We start from the raw sequence: 17,075 nt of genomic DNA, 5'->3' as shown, positions 1-17,075 counted from the left end.
ATCATGTAATATGGATGTCTCCATCTTAAATTCCATGAGTGTAACGTCCTGTCCGTTTCTAAGGAAGGCAAACCCCTTATTTACACCACCTCAGTTAAAACAGGAGCCGGTCACCAACCTTCATCCTCAAACTCTATTTCCCCGTCGAACCTGTACTACGGCTTCTACACTCACGCTCACTTGTTTGCGTGTTTACGTGACAGCCTCTTCTGGATCTCTGAATTGAAAGAAAAAGAACAAAACAACAACAAAAAAGCAAAGCTGTTCCTCACACCTCGGTTGCTTCCCTGCATCGCTTAGCATTCCATCTGCGAAGGCAGAGGTGTCCCCGGTTTGGGAAGTATAAATCCCGTGGGAAGTCAGCTGGAGAACATTTTACGCATCGCTCATTCTGTTATGAGCCTGCTGTTCTTCCATCTCCCGACAAGGTAAGAGATTTATCGTGAACTGGATACAAGAAGTAGAGGGTGTTGTGTGCCGGTAGAACCTGCTTCTCAACGTGCCTGTTTCTTGAGAGTTATAATGGGAATGTGCAGCTTGTGTTCTAAGCAAAGCATAATTGTAGTGGCTAAACTGCTGGCTTACGTGCCGGCAAGCTCACCTGTCCCTGGTGGCACTGGTGTTCTGCCCTGGGCCCTGGGTTCTGGAATGGTGTCTTCTTCTCATGGGAAGCAGCACGGGGAATTTATTTTATAATGAATTTTAGCAGAGTTGATGATCCAAGAAGACTATGCAGGCTGCAAAGCACAAAATGGCCAAATGACTACTTTAATCTGGTGAGAAAGCGATATATCTGAATTATACTCATTTGTGCAATCAGAAATTGATTATAAAATGTCAAAACACAAAAAAAGCTTACCAGTTCATAGAAATGAATGTGGTGATCTTATCATTTAGTTTTGTTCACTTGTTTTTGTTTTTGTTTTGTTTTAAGTTTTGTTTTCAAGACAGGGCTCTTTGCGTTGCCCTGGCTGTCCTGTAACTTGCTCTGTAGACCAGGCTGGCCTCAATCTCATGGAGATTCCCCTGTCTCTGCCTCCCGAGTGCTGGGATTAAAAGTGCGCATAGGCAGCTGGCAGTTGGCAGCTGTCATTGGTTTTTCTTTTTAAATTGGCCAGTCAAAACAGTCTTATTTTCTTTTCCTTAGTGTACGCTTTTAAATCGTCTGAAACACTAAAGGCTGTGTATTTTCACTGCTCAAACTCGGGCTAAGTAGACAGTGTCCTGACTCTGACTGTGCCCGACATCCCTGCTCTGTGCAAGACAATGGATGAGAAGAGCACAGAAATATAAATAAAATAACTGGAAGTGAAAATCTTTGAATTTCCCATTCGATGTGGTAAGATTTTTATCAAGCTCTATGTAACTGCATTTGCTTTCGACGCTGTTGCATCACGCTCCCTCTACTCTGTCTGCACTGCGACTCTTTGGAGATGTTTAAAACTAATACATTTAATGATTATGTTTATATATAAATCAAATGGTTTTCTCTCTTTTCCATCGTCTTTAGATTATGACTCAGAATATCATGCAGGTAAATAAGTCAAATGTAAATGGTAGACATTATAGCTCTTTGGGGGAAAGGGCATGCTATTTTCTGTTCCTTGCTGGGGTTTAATGAGTGGTGCCTACATTCTTGGAGGTGAACAAAGACAATAGCATTTTTCAAGTGCTCAGAGGTTAAAATGGGAACTAAATAATTTTTTTTTTTTTTGCTATGAGTGATAACCGCATGTACACTGTTGCAGTAATGGAGAGTCTTTATGAGGATAAAATGACAGCCACCAAGGGTGAGATGATGCAAAAATCAGACAATGGATACAGTTCTAGATACCTGTGCACACAATTCAGAAAGCCCAGCGTCTAGGTCTCTTCACTTGGCATGTGTATTGTATGGACCAGAAGAAAAGCATTTTTTTCATGTTTATCAAAAACAATTTCATAAGATATTAAATATTTGTCAATCTCATAAGATATTGAATATTTGTCTGTATGTCTATCTATCTACTATCTATCTATCATCTATCTATCTATCATCTATCTATCTAAGCAGTGCGATGCAACCATTTCTCTTCTAGATTAAGGTTAAGCATGTCTTATAAGTTTTTCATGTTGAATATGTCCTAAACAATTTGGGGGAAGTGGCAACTCATTGAGGCAAGCTCATCTTTAGTGTGCAAGCAATCTGAGAAGTGCAAATGGCAGATACAATGTCCCTGACTTAGAAACTTTCCTTTGTTTGCTCCTCATCCTCCTCGGGGTTCTTTCTGGACTCCCCTCTCTTCTGTTTCTCTTTGATGCTTCTATTGTATTCCACTTGGCAGTTAAAGGACAGAAGCCACAATAAGGCTGCCTGGCTACATTTTCCCAGTGCCCCCAACTGCGAGTTAAGCTGACGAACATTTCAAGAGCTCGGCCCATTTCATTCACAGCGGGATGGCAGGTAAAAGCATTTCTGTATTAAAATACACATTTTGTTTCTTCAGGTTTTTGATTTAATTTTTCTGGCTTGCCGGTCAGGAGAAGAAATGGAAGTAGGTTGGGGATCAAATGCCTGGGGTATTTAATCAGACGCCTGGCAACTCCTGATTACAGGATACGGAAATTTCACTTTTAAGGATTACTGTGGTGGATTTTGTCAACTCAAATGGGTGCCCCCTTCTACACAGCATGGAAATAGTCTGCTTCCATCCAACCACCACCTAAACAGAACATAGTGGAAGAATTGCAAAGTATTTTTATGATAACTCTTGGGTTATTAGAAACTAAATGTACAGAGTAAAAATTTTTAGTGCACATACATATCTGTACATAATGGATTATTTGATCGATGAGAATGAGACAGTGAGATTAAATTTGTGTTCTAGTCACTTGATTATGATTCCTTAAGTGGTATGAGCCACCTTCCATACTGAATGAAGCTCATGTAATCAAGCAAACATAACAGAGCAAATCAAACGTTGATCTTTGATAATGGGACTTCTCAGTCTGCTGTGCTAAGTGCTCTAAGTTCAGGCAAATGGGAGCTTGTGGGGTAAAACAAACTTTTCTCCCTGTGCAGGAGCAGACAGAGGGCATTCCCCGATGACTGATGAAATTTGGATAAATAACATCAGTTTCCACCCATACCGATTGTATTTCTAAGGAAGGTTAGATCTTTATATCCGAGACACCTGGGGCAGATGAGGCTAACACTGTCACATTGATGGTGGGAGGGTTGAAGTTCTGAACTATGTCAGATAACTATGGTAGGGACATTACTCACTAGGAAGGAAAAGTTCCCACAGCTAGTGATGTCAGTTTTACAGAGCTGTTTCCACTGGAGTTAGCGCTTGCTCGCACGCTACCTTACCCTGGAGTTTGACTGGCGTTTTGCTTTGTGTTCTCTGAGCATCCCATAGATATTTCCTTTTTTTGGATCAAGTCATATCTTAACAAAAGGGTGCAGTGGAAAAAAATAACGGAGCCTTTCTGTGAGGTTTAATAAGGCAAATTATGAACTGAAGGCCCCTGGATGTCCACACTGTGACTATGCCGAGAATCTTGTCAAGGGTGTGTGGTTCCTTCTGCTTGAGTAGCTGGACAGGTCCTCTAGCCAATTTGTCAAGGCTGACAAAGACTTTCTATTTATAAATGTCCTGGAGGACCCACGAGGCATACTGGACGCTCGTTTGTTTTCTAAAGTAAGGTTCAGAATCAATAAGTTAAAAGTTTTTCAGAGTTGCCTCTCTGCCTGCCTGTGGCAACACCACCTTGGCTATTGATCCACTCAGAAGGTAGGGAAGGCCAGCTCCACTGCACTCTAGAGCGCTAGGTGGGTTCATTTTCTGCTGTCAGGAGGAGGGCTTACATTTGCTCATTTGATGTGTCTTGGCTTTCAAAATAATTTTGCAGGGTAGTTATATGCAAGGGCAGGGTTTGGAGTGGTAGAACACAAAGGCAAATCTTTCAAAAGTTATTATTATTATTTTATTATTACTCTAGTTGGTTAAATAAAAAATTCTAGAAAAATGTCTTTGTTTTGGGATCGAATCATTGAGTAAAATGCAGACCATAGCATATCCGTCACAAGAAGGAGTAGAGGGAAGAGGGCCCTTCAGCTGCTGCGATCCCTAAGGGCCCACTAGGCTGATAAACTCTTAATGAACTGGAAGCTAAAAAGATGAACCGTTTCTGTCTAAAGTGGCATAAAGATAACAAGCCACCTTGATATGGTTCTTTTCTAATTGTTAACCCCAGTGGTCCATGATGCAGGGCAAATATGGGCACCTATGCTTTCATTGAATCCTGTGCATCTTTCAGGAAGTCCCGACAACCGCAGGGGAGGGAGACCTCAGCGACCAGGCGTGTGACCCCAAAGTGGGACATTTTAGATCTGAAGTTTGGGTTTTAGTTTAGAAACAAACACTTGGCCTTCTGTTCTCATTTTATCACATGTACTTCATTGCCTACAAAAATATTTCAATGTGCTTCTCTTCAAGTAAAGCGGGGTTTGAAATAGACTTGCCATATCTTCCCCTCTGGACTATGATAGACCTTCGTGGGGTGTCTCCTGTGTTCCACCAGGTAGTTTAATGCCCAGCATCCTAGCACACACCTCAGACACTTTCTTCAGGTTTGAAAAATGCAGCCTAGAGAAACACGGGGTTGGGACACATGAATGGGCAACAGGTGGGAGACTAGTAAATGACCATCACGCACCTGATTCTGGTTTTCTACCCAGGAGGTTTTAGGTGATCAGCGTCAGAAAGTAGAAATGAGTTCCTTGTGAATGTGCAAAATTTTATTGAACCCTCTGGGCAGTGGTGGCGCATGCCTTTAATCCCAGCACTCGGGAGGCAGAGGCAGATGAATCTCTGTGAGTTCGAGGCCAACCTGTCTACAAGAACTAGTTCCAGGACAGACTCCAAAGCAACCCAGAGAAACCCCATCTTGAAAAACCAAAGGAAAAAAAATCATTGAACCCAAAGCAGTTCTTTTGGGCTTTAGGAGACTGCAGTTTTGTTGTCAGTATCTTTGAGATATGGAACCTTCTTCTTGGCTCCTCATCACCGTCTTTGAAAAACGTCCCACACTTCAAGGTTCTGTTTTCTTCCCATTTGTTTTCCCTCTGAAGATGAACTGCTACATTTTATTCCTTGGTTCAGATTTTGTGTGCATGGATTGTGTTAAGCCAGAAGAATGGAAACTTGAAATCGGGGGTACGGGACTAGAATGCTGGCGTGTGTGTCTGTGTGTGTCTCTATGTGCATATGTGTGTGTATGTGTGCCTGTCTGTGTGTGTATGTTTGTATGTGCATATGTGTTTATATCTGTTGTGTGTGTGTGTGTGTGTGTGTGTGTGTGAGAGAGAGAGAGAGAGAGAGAGAGAGAGAGAGAGAGAGAGAGAGAGATGGAGAGAGAGAGGGAGAGAGAGAGGGAGAGAGAAAGGGAGACCCAAAGAGAACATTGCTCATGTTAGTACACACACGTACTGGTTAAACTAGAATTGGCTTGAATAGTTTGAACCCCTGTTCTCCTCATTAGCCCTAAAAAGAATTTTCAACCTTCTTCCTCACCTGGGGTTATTTACCCTCGCCCCCATAGTGTGGCGACAGAAACTAAATAGCACAGTGGACCTAAGAACCATGTTTAGTGTGTGGTAAAAGATCAGATAATCATCTTTATTGCATGTCTGCACACACACATACAACCCATATACACACTTTCAGCGTAACACATTATTATTCAAAGCATGCCAGCTGATCTTCAGAGGGAATCGTGAAAAGGCACTGCTTGCCGTCAGCATTGGCATCTTCCAGTGAGCAGGTGCGTCCTCTTCTTACTCAGTCACAATGCCCGATGCCCTGCCTCCCTGTCCCTCATTGCTGGCAGACCCTTTGTGCTGCAGGTCGCCCGCACAAAGGTGAGAATGATTGAAAGCATTTGTACTGTACTGCCCGTAGAAAGGTCTATGACCTCTTATCAGGGATCAAGCCCTTAGCCAAGGAGATTGGGGCCCAGGCAGCAGCTGGAAAAATTATCCGGACTATGCAATCTCTGCCTGCCCTCTGGAGCGCTCTCCCCAGAGTCGGAGTGGTTAACTGGGCCATGGGGTGAGGTTAGTTCAGATGCTGAAGGTGCCTGCTGGGGCTCTCTTTGGGGTTTGTCCAACATCCTCAAAGGCAGCCTCTTTCTAAGCCTGGGGCCATTTAGGAATGTCTGTCAGCGTTTCCATAGTTTTAAGCCCCAGTTTTTCTTTAATGACTGTGGACTTTGAATCTTGCTATGCCTTAGACACCAGCTAGAGCCTTTGGAACAGTTTCCCCAATATTATTTTTCTCATTTGGATACATAGGTTTTTTTTTTTTCCTACCTATTTCCTATCCATAGCCTCCTTCTTACTTGCCCATTGTGTTTCTCTCACAAAGGTTTGTATTCGAGGCTGGAAGCGTTGCATCCATCAGATGGCGTTTCTGATACTTTCTTCTGGAATATTATCCTTTGACTTTTATGTAACTTGCAGGCAGGTTTAAGATGTGAAGTGTCCATGTTCAAGCTGCACCCTCACTAGGGGCTCATGTTTCAACAGCCTTGTTATTCTCTTGTATGTGTGTGCAGTAAGAATTCTAGGCTAGCCACGTTACAGGATGCCACAGAAAAGCCCTTCCGGGCAATGGGAAGAAATTAAAGAGAGATAATCCTATCTACTTTACTAATTGCCTTGTTTATCCATGGGATAGGAATAAAGGGGTCTGGCTCTGGTTTATAAGAACCAATCAGATCACTGCCTTTGGTAAACACCACAGTGGTGCAGACATCATTCTTAGTCTTTTAAAGGACACCGCACAGCCTTTGATGCCAGCACTAAGGAGGCAGAGGCAGGTGGGTCTCTGTGAGTTCGAGGCCAGCCTGGTCTACAGAGTGAATTCCAGTCTAGTCAGGACTACACAGTAAGACTTTGACTCAAAAAAAAAATATTTTTTTCCTATATCAATTAGTTTCTCAAGTAGTTTTGTTCTAAGAAAGGACTTGGAGATGATGCAGTATATTTGGTAGTTTGTAAAATTCTAAGAAGCTTTATCTCCTCACATGGCCCAGACAAGCTCTTGTGTGGTCTCTGACAATGGCTTCCCTTTAATTCCTTTACTTAGCACACAGAGGTAGACAGGACAAATGCCCAGTTGTGAACAGATGGGTGCACCAGGGTCCAGAGCACTGTTCATTGCCTGCCCAGTTTCAGTGCCCAGGCTCGCATTAAAGCCACAAACCATGCTGCTTTCAGAATGTTCTTCACAAATGAGAAGAGAAGGATGTTAATGTCTACTGAATACTTGCTATATATGAGACATTATAATAATAATCATCATCATTGTTATATAGCAATAACAACAAGAACAGTAGTCATAATAATAGCTAATTTGGGGATTTTGCTAGGCAACTAAATCGGCCCCAGTTTATACAAGTTGCCTAAATTCCTAATCTAAGCTGCTGTGGCATCTGTATTATTGTCTGTTGTACAGTTGAGGAAACAGATGCCAGGACCAGATGTGCCCAGGACTCTGACATACAGATACCCTTTTGTGTATTCATCAGCTGAGGTCACCAAGCATTTCAGTCACCTGTTCACCTGGCTCATTGTAAGAGCTGGAAGAGATTACTCTGCATCCTCACTTGCCACTCTGTATCCTGGAGTTCTTAGGAAGGGCCTTTCACTGTTTCTATTTTTTTTCCTTTTGTCTCTAATTCACCAGAGATTAATTACTAGAAAAAAAAGACAAAAATTTAAAGAATTAAATAACTTTTGTACACTATATATGTAATTTTTAACGAAAAAATAATACATTTTGATCCTGTTTTTCTCTCCCCCAATTCCTCCCACCTCCTTCCCACCTCCTTATCTTTACCAATTATATATCTGATAAAGGGTTCCTATCTAAAATAAATAAGAGCTAAAAAAAAAACCTTGAACATCAAGAAAACCAAATAATCCAGTTTAAAAAATGACTTATAAAGTTAAGCAAAGAGTTCTCAAATGAAACACAAATGGATGAGAAGCACTTAAAGAAATGCTCAACATTCTTAGTCATCAGAGAAGTGCAAATCCAAATGACTCTGAGATTTTATCTGACATGGGTCAGAATAATGAAGATCAGTACAAGTGGTACCCATGCTGAGGATGTAGGGAAAGGGGAAGAATCCTCCATTGCTGGTACGAGTGGTACAACCACTCTGGATACCAGTTCCTCAGGAAGCTGAGATCTACCTCAAGATTCACCTATACCATTCTTTAGATGGGCATATGCCCAATGGACTTACTTTTAGTATTTACAGCAGAGGCCTTGGGTTATACCCAGGTGGGAAATAGATAAAGATAAATTAGATGTCACTGTCAATACTTTTTTTTGCATTTTTGTATAATCAAAATTAAATAGAATGTCTTAATAACATATCCATAACAATTAAACTCATTTTGTGTGGTATGTGTCTAAAATGAAAACCTGCTGCCTCATCCTTCAAGTTCCCAAGGAATGAAGCCCCCACTAAATGAGTTCCCTTGAGATAATAGAGATCCCACTGTACTGAAGGTACTTGGCCTTCCTCTCTGAGGACAGGCTCAGTGTTGTGTTGATTAATTAACATTCTTTCCCACTGCATTTAGAGAAATTCAAGAAATTCAAAGAAGCAGATAACAAAGACAGGATAGCAAACATTGTAGGTTCTTTCTACAGCGATGGGAGACATTCTCTCCTTCTGTGGCTTGCCAGACAAAACAAGATACCTTGGCCTCTGTTCCCTGAAACAAATCTTGAAGTCAATATAAAAGTAAATAGATAGGAAACCTTTCTCTCCTGGGGAATTGTGGGAAGCAGGTACAAGAGCGAGAGCAGGTACCAATGTTCATTCCATCTACAGAATTATGTACAGAAAATTGATGAGAAGAAAAAAGAGGGTGAACAAAGCAGTCAGTCTCATGTTTATGTTTATCTAGCAGAAACATGCCCTGCCCTAGATTTCAAGACAAAGCTTAGCTTCTTTTACCTTGCTCACCCTTCTGCACACAACCCTGACTTCTGTATCATTGTGTTAGTGGTACTGATGCTGGCTTCGAGAACCTTTCTTTTTCCTGTTTTTGTTGGTTTGCTTTGTGGAGACAGGTTCCTGCTATGTTGACCAAGCCTTGAACTTGTGGCAGTATTTCTGCCTCTGCCTCCTGTCTCCTGTCTCCTAAGTGCTGGGAATATATATATATATATATATATATATATATATATATATGCCACCATCCCAAGTCTGTTGTGAGTCTAAGTTGAACTTCAAGGAAGAGCCAGCTAGCCGATCAGAGGTTCCATTTAGATTCCTCATTATTCTTCATGTGTTATAACCATGTCAGCATAGAGCTTCCTCTACAGTCAGAAAAAATAAAATTGATGGCCAAAGATATACCAAGATGTTAGTTAGCCTTTACGATGGAGCCTTTGCTGATTATTACATTGGCCATTTTAGTTCCTTGAAATTGATATGCATTCTCATTCTTAAGCATTGCTCTATTGTGAGATCTAATCTGTGATTACAATTGAGTTCACACAATAATATACTAATCATCTGTTTATGGGGCAGCCAGTCTATATTAAGTACCGTGATTGGGGGAGGGTGTTAAGGTCTCTGAGACACAATTGTGAACACCTAATTTCACCACCACAAATGAGTGCTTGATGAGATACCAAGATAGATTTAAAGCATCAAAGCACTTGCTGTAATAAAGAGATCTACTATCCCTATGAGTATAAAAGTGACAAACTTGGGTGGTTAGAGCCAGGAAATGCTTCATCAAAAGATTGACATTTAACCAAAAAATATATATGTAAAAATTAACAAGTGATAGATGACCGCCCATGGATTCGTCATTCACATCCTGTTTTCCTGGGGCCGTCTCTTGGCACAGGGGCTGAGATTTTGTGTTATTTTCCTACGTCTCTACACCATGTTCCATTAGACACCTAAGATGTTAGTGTAGCTAAAAGTCAACTGTACGTTTGGCATCAGAGGTCCATTGTTGTAAGCAAACATTTTAACGTAAAAACCATAAGCTTATGTAGATTTCTCCCTTTCTCCCTACTTTTCAAAAAAATATTTCAGGAGTCTGGAAAAATTGTGGTTCAGTGATCGACTACCAGGCTAACATGTGCAATGGATCTTGGGTTCCATTCCCAACATTTTTTTCCCCAGAGGAAGAGAGGAAAAGAAGACAGTAAATAAGAACATCAAGAAAACATTAAGTTCTCACTGCTAACTCCAAGTCAGACAGGGTCCAGCAAGAGATGTTTAACACATGCCCACTCAAGCTGGCGAGGCCAGTTGTATATTTGTTGGCAAGTGAGGCATCCCTGGATCCACACAGAATTGATGAATCGGTCAAAAACACCAACACTGCACGAAATGCCAGCTAATGTGTGAAGGCAGCAAAACTCTGTATGTGCCAAGAGCGGGGCTGGGTCGATATCAGATGTCAGGAGTTCGGTCTGACCCATACCCCATCCCCATCCAGAAGGCCATGTGCTTCGTATGAAGAGAGTTAGATGGGAACTGGTGCTGATAAACAGTTCTTGATAAATGTCAGCTGCTCTTTCTCTGTTAAGATAGGTTGTCACTGGTAAAGTGGCCTTGCTTTTAAAACAAAGCCTTGGTACTGTCTTGGGCCCAAGCTTTTAAAGATTTTAAGTTAGTGCTAGGAATTCAGTTACTTATGTAAACTTGTTCAGTTATTTATCTGTTTAGTTCAAATACCAACATGATATGGGTCAATTGGAAATACATACACATACACACACACACACAGGGACACAGAGAGGTACACAAAAATATGAATTATAACAAACCAGTAGACTATGCTCTTGGGTAAAGTTGGTCATATACTCCCAATCATTTGAACTGAGTGTCAATGTCATATTAAAGAATCGTACTCTTTTGTATACAAAAAGAACATGGATCTAGAATCCCGAGTCTTGTGGGTGGCGGATTTCATGCTCCTTTTCATTAGACAGCTAAGACATTTTTTTTCTCATGAAAATCTGCTTACTTTCTCACCTTTTTCCTCCTCATCTATAAAATTTAATGCAACCCTTAGAGTCGAATTTGCTGACTTTAGAACTGAACATGCCGCTTATTAAAAAAATTCAGATGCCTCCTTCACGCACTGCCTCAGACTCCAGATCTGAGCCCAGCAGCATACTTCCTTGGTTTGCGACGTCCCTCTCATTCATCCCACCTGTCTGTTCTGGCCCGTATTCCCATGTCAAATGGAAACTCCTGAAACTCATTTTTCCTTGGTGCTCCATATGTGACAGTTATTTCTAACCACAAACCCACAACCACAACGCTTGCAGTTATTTTTCATGGTGTGCTAGGATTTTTAAGCTGAGCAGGAAATGCAGAACTGTGCGTTATTATGGCTCAATCTATACTGAATTTGAAGCTAACTGAAAGTTGTTGTAAGGACCTGATTATGAATGCACAGACATCTGTTTTCATGATGTAGCTTCATCAAAACTTTAGAGACCGGTGTTCTTAAAATGTGCCTCTCTTGCCTGCCTCCACAGCGGGGCATTAACGCATTGACCTGAAAGTGTTATCAATGCATAACCTTTCCTTTGTCATTTCCGCTTCTCAGACTCTTTACAGGGTAGAGGAGTTGGTGCTTACATGGTGCCGGTCATACATCCCTTGACCCTTAAGTCTAAGAGAATGAATAGGAACAAGAGGAAGTGTGCCACACCACAGCTGCAATTTTGACACTCCTGTCCATTTTAAGGGATAGATAGAAGATCATGCCAACACAGGATGGAGCCAAAAAGACAGGAGTTATGACTTAGAACCAAGCGAAAGTGGATGTTTTGCTGAGAGAGGCCCCACGGTCAAGGTTCACTACGTTGTAAGTAGTGGAAAGATGATTTGAAGTTCCATTAAGCTTTGGAGAAAAACGAAGTTTCTAGTTATCTCAGAAAGAGTGGATCATGGATACGGATGATAGCACAATGGAGAAACTGAGTCAGCCACGGCAGGCTGAATACAGTTTCTGCAGTCTGGTGGGAGGGAGTGGTCTCTACAAGACCTGACAGGAGCAAAGGAAGCCTTCTGAGAAAGTAAGGCTGCTCTAGGGAGAGGCACTTACAAGGAAATAGAAGCAGAAGAGACACACATTGCCTACACAGCTACTTAGAGCTCGAAGAGGATCCTTAGAAGAAAATGAAAACATCTCCCTCTTCCAAGATGGGAGAAGAGACGCTAGATTTATCAGTGGGTAAATTGAATCGAAATCTACCTCTAGGGTTCATTGGTCCTCAGGCAGTAGGAAGCAAGATGATCATGGAGCGCTGATGGGAACTGTACAGATATGTGCGTAGCATCTGCTTTGAAGGCCAGGGCGGAGGATGGAGCTGAGGACATGCAAATGGAGGTGTATAGTGTCACACTAGGACCCAAGGCTAGACCTCTGTCATGGCAGCCTCGAGCTAGGACTTCACTCCTCTTGGCATCATTGAGTAGCTTGGCATCAGGAGTTGAGAAGGGCTTTGTTTAGTTTACCCAGAGTAGGATGCTCATCCAGAAAGTTGGCAGAAGGACAATGGGGCAAAACATAAACACACGAAAGAAGCAAGGCACAGGGCATGATAGGCAAAGACTCAATACTCGCGGCTTGCCCTACTTTTCCCTGCTGAAGACTCAGAGGTGTAGGCAGAAAGACTTAATTTATCCCAAGGCGGCTTTAAAAGACAGCAAATATTTAGACAGGAATCAACTTTTCTTTTTTCCTAGATTCTTCATTGTGTAAGGCAAAGCAAAGCAAGAATCTCTGCCTTAATTTTCCTGAGATTTTTATAGTGAAATGAATTCTCAGAAAGTTCATCTTTTGAATAGGGCTTTAACTAGGGGAATCATTAATCCTTTATGGTAGGCGCTATCTCCGTAATTGCTCGCATTTCCCATTGTATGTAGCTGATATGGGATAATAGGGACTGACCTCTGGGGAAAGATCATTACAGATTTATTTATGAAGACTCCACTGTGGGCACACGGATGATCCTTAAGCTTCTATTCCGTTGCCATCTGAAGTCGAACCTTTAATTTGCTGCCATCAAAATTTGGCTGGTCTGCTTTTGTGTATAAAAAGACTTTCCATTAATACATTCTGTGGGATGTGATACAGCGTGGGAAATGCTGAACTTGCTGGTCCCATTCTGCCCTCAACCACTTAAATCCAAACACACCACTTTGCACCTCGGAGTCTCAGTGAGATATGCATAAAAATACCTGTGCTTTCCTCCAGATTCCAACTAAGAGTCTGCCACATAGGAAAAATGATCTGATAATCATCTCCCCATAGGTTAACAATCCAGGGGGCATTTCTACCCCCTCCATCTCTCCTTTCCAGCCTTCTACCTGACTCCTTTTTCCTTTCCTTTCCCTTCTATTCTTTCCTTTCTCATATTGAATGAGGTCATACTATTCTGGAGATAAATGCTCCTAAGACCAGGTGTTACTTTCTTATCCGCCACTCCCATGCCCCCCATAGGTGTCCTTACTGCCACAGAAACTGCTTCTTTGTGTTTCTGGCACAGAAATGATTCATTCACTTATTCAGACAGTCAACTAGTATTCACTGAGAGCCTGCTATGGTATAGATATCTTTCTAAGTTCTGCAGACATCTGCAAACCTAAATGGAAGGTCTCTAATGCTGTTTTTTTTTTTATCCCAAGTGACTGAGGCTTTGCATTTCGATTTGACTTATCAATTAAACTACAGTGACCCAAAGAGGAGAATCATAATTCCTTTAGTCAAATCCATACCATCTAGTGTAGTGGCAGACACAGAGTGGACAGTCAATAAGGCTTTGTGGATAAGTTAATCAGGAGCTAACGCATTATTACATGCATACTCATTTCTACCCCGAGACTTAACATAGAGGACACATATTTAAGGGTGAATTCATATAACTCTCCATAGTGTTGAATACAAAGAAATTCATTTAATTGGCTGTATCTTCTTGTGACTTTGTAAGTGAAATCAGCTACGGACTTCTGGTAGAGATTTCTAGCTAATCTTCCACCAGAAGCATTTTCTGAGAGTGCCAGTAATTGACGAAGGTGTTATGAAATTCTGCTCACAAAAGTGAGAGGCAGATGGAGCGCACAGAGAAAATAAGATCTCCAGTTCTAATAAGTGATTTCTGTGACTCACTTATTTGTTTTGCAAGTCATTAAATGAAACGAGCACCCACAGCTTTGTCACAGATAAAGAGGAACTATCACTCACGGTTATCAAATAAGAAAAAGTTCCGTGATCGCTGGGAAAGCTTGGTACATTGCATATTCATAATACCAATTTCCAAAGACCCGATTATTCCATTTGTCTCGTCTGAGAGGGACATTTTCACCAAAATATCAGTTGCTCAAATTCCTTGGTTAGACTCTCCTTGATCTTTTTCCACCCCATGAGCGACTTCCTGCAGAGGAATAGGTGAAATCAATATTAATCAGGGATGTTCTCTCTTTGTTACACCCACCAGCACCACCGTTGAACAAAAGAGGCAGCTAGGCTGCTGTTGTGAAATGAAAAATAAGTTTAATATTTTATTTCCTCACGGGTCCATTGGCATCATTTCTACCAGGCAAGTATATAGGTGTTTTTAATTAATGCAGCATTTTCTATTTCTCTGTTTGAATCTTGGGGAACTGTATGTCACCTCTTCATGAGAACAGATACAAATTATTCAGGAAAGCCTTTCCCCCTGCTCTTTCCCACGGCACCTCAGAAGTCTCTAAGGAAGGTTGTATGATCTAGTGAAAACAATGTAGGATTTGGATCCTAACATACCTAGCCTTGTGTGTTTTCCATGATATAACCCCATCTTACCATGTCTCATAGTCTCCTGTAGGAATGGCTTCTATTGAGAAGATCGAGGGAAATATCTAATGACAACAGGAATAAAATCAGAATTAATTAACCTAGTGACAGTGATGCTTACTTTGGAGTTGAAAACTATATAGCTGCAGTTTTCAGTTTGTGAGTCATGGCCCCTTTTGGGGGTCGAACAGCCTTTCACAGGGTCACCTATCAGTTACCCTGCACATCAAATATTTACATTATGTTTCACAACAGTAACAAAATCACGGTGATGAAGTAACAATGAAAATAATTTTATGGTTGGGGTCACCACAACATGAGGAGCTGTGGTAAAGGGCCACAGCATCAGGCCAGTGGAGAACCATAGATCTAGAGTCTGACTAACATAAAGTAACTGAATCCATGATGGATGGCTAGCTCAACCAGTGTAGTGGCATTTCAATTTCATTTTAATAAATAAAGATTTCCTGAAGATCTGAGAGTGAAACAAACAGTCCCATTGGTCAGTCCTACAGACCAGATTATGGTAGCACACCTTTAATCCCAGTAGCCATAATGACACACACCTTTAATTCCAGTAGCCATAATGACACACACCTTTAATCCCAGTAGCCGCACTAGTTGCCATAGAAACTGGGTGGTGCATGCCATTAATGATGGTGGTGCTCACCTTACATCCCAGTCCTAGAGAGGATTATAAAATGGGAGGAGACAGCTCTCAGACACATAGTCTCCTTCTGAGATTCCAGGAGGTAGGATGGCCATTTCAGTCTGAGGTCGAGGTAAGAGCCAATGGCTGGCTGTTTTGCTTTTCGGATCTCCAGGTTGAATCCCAATTTCTGACCCTGAGTTTTTATTAATTGTGCTTCAAACCATTCCTTCATTCTCGACCCCTTACCACATATATTTTAATCTAATGTTAGACACTTCATCTAAACCAGCAAGACAATATTCAGCACATCCAAAAACCCTTATTTGAATTTTTAAGGACCTGAGTACAGAATATAAAAAACCTGATTTGTCTGTAAATAGCGAGTAAGGGAGCTTGATAGGTGTGTTAGCCAAGAATCAGGAGAAGTCGTACTTGACTATGGATGGTCCGATCTAAAGAACAAGTAACATATCCAGTTTCTGACATTATAATGTATATGAAGTTATTAATGAATAACTGTTTTTTAATGGTAGAATTATTTTTAGCCTAAGACCAAGAGTCTTGTAAATACAAGAGTTATTCTGTAAAGAAGATGTCTAAGGGAAGATGTCACCAACTTCATTTTTGTTGACGGTAATTGAGTAGAAGCCAGAACATGGTCGAGTGTATGTCTGAGTAGAAAATGGGCCTCGTGTATCTGAGAGTCTCCAAGTTTCTAACACCATTTTTGTTCTATATTGTGTAGCTTCTCAAAACTCAGAGACCATATAATTAATTAATTTTGAGTCATTGATGAATTAATTAATTTTGTGTATATGGATGTTTTTGTCTATGCATGCATGCATGAACATCCTTCTTGAGGCAAAGGACAATTTCAAGTGTCTGAATCATCTACATTTTTAAATGTTTTTGAGACAGATTTTCTTGCTAGCCTGGAACGCACCAAGCAAGCTTTACCGCCTGCCAGTGAGCTCCAGGAATTTGCCTATTTCTGCTCACCTAGCTCTTGGGATTGGAGGCAAGTGTCCTTGTCTAGGGCTTTTTACATAGGCTCTGCTTTTCAAACTCAGGTCTTCATCCTTGTATAAAAACATTTTAGTGACTATGCCATCTTTACAGCCCCCAGAGGCAACAAATTTTCACATAAAAATATGCCAATAGGTGATGACATTTCGGGCTTTGAAATTTTAAAATTGTTTATCTATCCAGTAGATTTTACAGAAATATAAAATGTAGCCTTTTATTTACCAGCATTGTACAAAAAAAAAAACACTCAAAAAACAAAAACCACTATGTGATACATGAATTTCACTTTTTTTTTTTTCAATTTTAAACGGTGACCCTCTGAGAATTGACTGCCTGAATTCATTTTTTTTGGAAGGGTCGGGATTAGAAATGACAGCTTATTCTAATTCCCCAGTATTAATTTTTATGGCACATTCGTGTATTTTATCAGCAAGCCTTTCAGTGAATTTTCTGGATTTCGATTAGTTTGTCCTAAACTCTTGGCAAGCTAAATTTCTCTAATAGTCTTCAATT

At 41.0% G+C, this 17,075-nt stretch overlaps 1 long non-coding RNA gene across 4 annotated transcripts in view; it reads left to right on the top strand.

Annotated features, from left to right (window-relative positions):
- LOC130866453 (uncharacterized) overlaps positions 1-17,075 on the top strand; it is an 82,226-nt gene that overhangs the window by 22,590 nt on the left and 42,561 nt on the right. For all 4 annotated transcript variants that reach the window (XR_009056345.1, XR_009056346.1, XR_009056344.1 and 1 more), the window contains 3 exons: positions 204-428; positions 1,148-1,339; positions 2,325-2,443. This is a non-coding gene — a long non-coding RNA (uncharacterized LOC130866453). The remainder of the gene's footprint in view (positions 1-203; positions 429-1,147; positions 1,340-2,324; positions 2,444-17,075) is intronic.

The sequence above is a fragment of the Chionomys nivalis genome, chromosome 25, assembly GCF_950005125.1.
Source record: "Chionomys nivalis chromosome 25, mChiNiv1.1, whole genome shotgun sequence".
NCBI lineage: Eukaryota > Metazoa > Chordata > Mammalia > Rodentia > Cricetidae > Chionomys > Chionomys nivalis.
Note: the sequence above shows the minus strand (reverse complement) of the source record. Positions and strands in the feature narration are given on the sequence as shown.